The following is a 4253-nucleotide window of genomic DNA, read 5'->3' as shown; positions in this document are numbered from 1 at the left end:
TCTTCCTCCACCCCCACTGACGTCTCTCCCCTCCCTTTGATTGGACTTGAGCTTCTGGGGCCTGGGCCCCGGGTGGCTACCAACAGCTGCTCCCTGTTTCCATGTCCTCTCTCCAGCTTTGCTGTTTCTCTGCTACCTAATCTCAGTGACTGTGAAAGGACATTTTGTCTGAGCCATGGCTGGCCACTGGCCGGCCCCCTGACCTGCCCCTTTCTGTTGTTTAGATGGCCATCTCCTGCCTGGTCTGTGTACTGTTAGGTTTTTGGTGGGAGGCTGTGATAAGTTCCAATGAGCTGCCACTTCCCTGGATTTGTCAAGGTGTTGATGGCAACGAGGCCATTTCTGGCAGAGACCAGGCCCCCAACTCAGCCCCAGTCACCCTGTTTTACACATGTGGGTCGAGCACTGGGTGCTCAGAGGGTAAGGCCCTGGCACTCACCTCCCTGCCGCATTCATCATGACCCCTGAAGCTTCCTTTGCCTTGCTTTCTAGTGCATCCCTGGTGCAGGGGCAACCCTGAGAGTTCCCCATGGGCTTGACAGCCAAGGAGCTGCCCTGTCTCCCGAGGCCAATGCCAGCATGTGCATGGTTCACAGAAGAGGACCCTGGGCTCAGAATCTTGAGAATTGCCTGCTCCTAACATTTCTGCCAGTCAGGGGGTTCCTCTCAGTAAGTTCCCAAATCCTTACTTATTTAAAAAAAGACTAGCCCCTCTCTAAAGAGTGTTCCATTTTAACACACCCTGATTCTGCATCCGTGGGTTTGTGAGAGAGAGCTAGCTGGCGGTGAAAGCCTGGAGGAATGAGGGAAGTGGCACCTCACTAGCATTTATCACTTTTTTCCTTCTCTTTTTTTAAAATAAAACCAGACTCTGTTCTGAAAATAAAAAACTTGAGACTTGTGACAAGCTTCCTGTGTGGTTTGTTTTAAGATCTTTTCTGTCTTGGTTTCCTTATTAAGTTTTTAAATGTCACTGTGACATTCACCATTATTTTATAGGTTTGTGTTAACATTATGGGAACACCTTGGCCCTTTCCTTCTAGGCAGTGGCATGTGGCTCATGGGGCCAATGAGGCTGTGGCCTGGAGCAGGTGAGTATATGACAGGCTTTGTCGGCACAGCCAGCTCAGCTTTAACGGAGTCGGCCTGAGAGCCATTTTTCCCATCACCCTGGGCTCTCTCTCCCACTTTTCTTTTTCTTTCCTTCTTTCTTTCTTTCTTTCTTTCTTTTCTTTCTTTTTCTTTCTTTCTTTCTTTCCTTCTTTCTTTTTCTTTCTTTCTGAGCTAGGGTCTCTGTCACCCAGGCTGGAGTGCAGTGGCGCCATCATAGTTCACTGCAGCCTCTAACTTCTGGGCTCAAGCAATCCTCCTGCCTCAGCCTCCCAAGTAGCTGGGACTACAGGTGTGTGCCACCATGCCCGGCTCCCCATTTCTTTCTAAGAGTAGCTTTCTAAAGGGGAACATCTTGAGAAACTGATTTTTAAATACTGTGCCTTCCTCTGTCACTCCTGCCCCATCCAGAAGCACAGATTCTTATGTATGAATAAGAAGAACAAGGCCATGGGTTTTTTTTTGGTTTTATTTTAACATGAAGGATAGTATTAAGTCTAAAGAAAAACATCCGGTCTGCATCAAAATAAACACATAGTGTTTTTCTTTCTTTTTTTTCTTTTTTTTTAAAGTTGGGGTTTCACCATGATGGCCAGGCTGGTCTTGAACTCCTGACCTCAGGTGATCCACCCACCTCAGCCTCCCAAAGTGTTAGGATTACAGGTGTGAGCCACTGTGCCCAGCCCACATAGTGGTTTTCTTAGTACACAGGCAGCCAGTATTATACAGCCCTCTCTGTTTTGTGACCCTAGCTTGCTGCTTCTGGCTGTGCCAAAGGCGTTGCAGGGGGTTGACTCAGGAGAGCCTGGGAGGCAAGATCCGAAAGTAGATGCACATGGGAGCCTGAGCTGTGGCTTTGCCCATCATCTGGCCTCCTGGAATTTCATTATTTATAAAACAGGAGCAACCACAGAAGACACATGAGAAATGGTCCTTTCCCCTATGACATGTATAACTGCAACAAGGAACAGAATGTACGTACAAAATCATTACAGAACAACATAGGAACATGTCTTCATTTCTCTCTGGAGCGGGTGTAAAATAAGGTGATTGCTTTGACCAAGCATGTTATGAATATTTAGAAACATCTTCTAGGGAAGCAAGCCAGCCCTGACCGATTTTGGTTTGCCAGGTGTATCAGAAGTCGATTTGTGACAGGTGGAGAAGGGACGCAGAGTGATTTGTTCACGTGTAGGGAAGGCCTACCCCACACCTGGGCCCTGCTGAGTCAGGCTTTGCAGTGGCCCTAAGGAATAATAAGAGAACACAGTCCATGGTTGACTGTGGGGCCCTCTGCACATCAGCCCCGTCCCTCCTCACAGCCACCTTCAGGGCTGCTTTCTATTTTCCTGAGGCCCTGAGAGAGGAGGTAGCTTGCACAATGTGGCACTGCAGTCAGGAGGAGCCAGTGCGCACTCCCACATCTGTGCCGCTCCAGGCAGCCTGCAGTGATCAGTGGCTGCTTGGGTCCAGCTTCCTTTCCATGAAAGCTCAGCCATTCTAGCAAAAAAATGGGCTAGTTTCACCTTCTGTGAAGATTCCATGGAACTGGTGCCAGAGGCAGCCAGTGGAACACCCATGCCAGGGAGCAGGCAAGCGCAGGGGCCAGTCACCTGCACCCCTCCTTTCCATTTCCTCTCCTCCTGCTACCCATCGCTGTATACCTTCTTCCTGTCTCATCAGAGAGGAAGGATCCAGTGAGCAAACCTATCCTACAGTCAATGACCTAAGGGGTTATTCCTCCCAGGAAGGACTCCAGGGGGAGGTGGGCTGGGCCAGGCTCCCTGGCACCCTTGATACCACGAGACAGGTGACTGTGTATTCCTCTCACAGGCAAGGCTGGCTCACCCGGGTGAGTGCCCACCTTCATCAACCTAAATGCACAGGGCGAGAGTGTCGACCCAGTGCTAGGATCTGGGAGAGGCAATGGGGCATGGAGAGCCGTGCAGAGGCGGAGGGCAAGATGGACCAGGAGGCCATTTCGGAGTGAGGGAGGCTCAGCAGGGAATGCGTCGGGGCACAGAATTAACCTTAACAGCTCACACCACGGGTTGAAGGGTAGTTGCTTTTCTTCATAGTCTTTTACAAAATATAACCCATGGAATCCATATTGTGGCCGTTTTTCCACAATGCACATTGCTCACTTAGGCAGACACTTCCTGAGCTCCTTAGAGATGCCCAGTATGGGAACACTTATTACTTTTAGAGTCTGAAAAAGCAAACACAGGAGGGAGAGAGCAATACCTAACAGCAGGGAAAGAGGCTCAATGGTGCCTCAGGGGCACAAACTGCTCTGCCCCAGAAGCAGGCTGGTGCCTCTCAGGGACACTGCAGGCCTCCTGGGACCCCATGAAGTGAGAACTCCTGCCCTGCCCACTTTACAGATGGGCAAGCCACCTGGGGCGAATGAGCAGCTGGCCAGTCCTCAACCCTGCTGCCTCTTCTGTGTGAGGACTGTGTGTCTGACACACCTGACTTGTGGGATGAGGGCCTGGATGCTGAGTGGCAGCCTCCATCTCACTCTGCCCTCAAGTGCCCCTGGCCTTGCTGGAGTCCCAGCTGTGGCAGGGCACTAAAGCAGAAGAGGGCCCTGCACATCCCTCGTTTATTCAGGAAGGAGAGCACCAACCGCAGAGCCCAAAGGCTATAGAATTAAAACTGCCCACTGCATTGTAAGCTTCTTCTTCTTTCTTATGCCCTATTTAATTTTCAAAGATAAACAAACAGTAAAGGCCAGGCATGGTGGGCTCATGCCTGTAATCCCAGCACTTTGGGAGGCCGAGGTGGGCAGAGGGCTTGAGCCCAGGAGTTCATGACTAGTCTGAAAAACATGGTGGAACCCCATTTCTACAAAAAATATGCACGCACAAATTAGCCGGGCATGGTGGTACGTGCCTGTAGTTCCAGCTACTGGGCAGGCTGAGGTGGATGGATTGCTTGAGCCTGGGACAGAGAGAGATCCTGACTTTAAAACAAACAAAAAACCAAGACACAAAGCAAGAAGGAAGTGACTCCACTGCACCCTTGCATTCAGAGACCCAGCTCAGATGTTTCAGGGACGGAACACAACCCTCTTTAGACCCTCAATACCTTCAAGAATCTTCCTACACAGAAAAGAGAAACTGGTTTTGAATCCAGGTAAT

The sequence above is a fragment of the Aotus nancymaae genome, unplaced genomic scaffold, assembly GCF_030222135.1.
Source record: "Aotus nancymaae isolate 86718 unplaced genomic scaffold, 86718_ANA_hifiasm-v0.15.2.pri h1tg000008l, whole genome shotgun sequence".
Lineage (NCBI taxonomy): Eukaryota > Metazoa > Chordata > Mammalia > Primates > Aotidae > Aotus > Aotus nancymaae.
The sequence above is the reverse complement of the archived record's forward strand: the minus strand, read 5'-3'. Positions refer to the sequence as shown.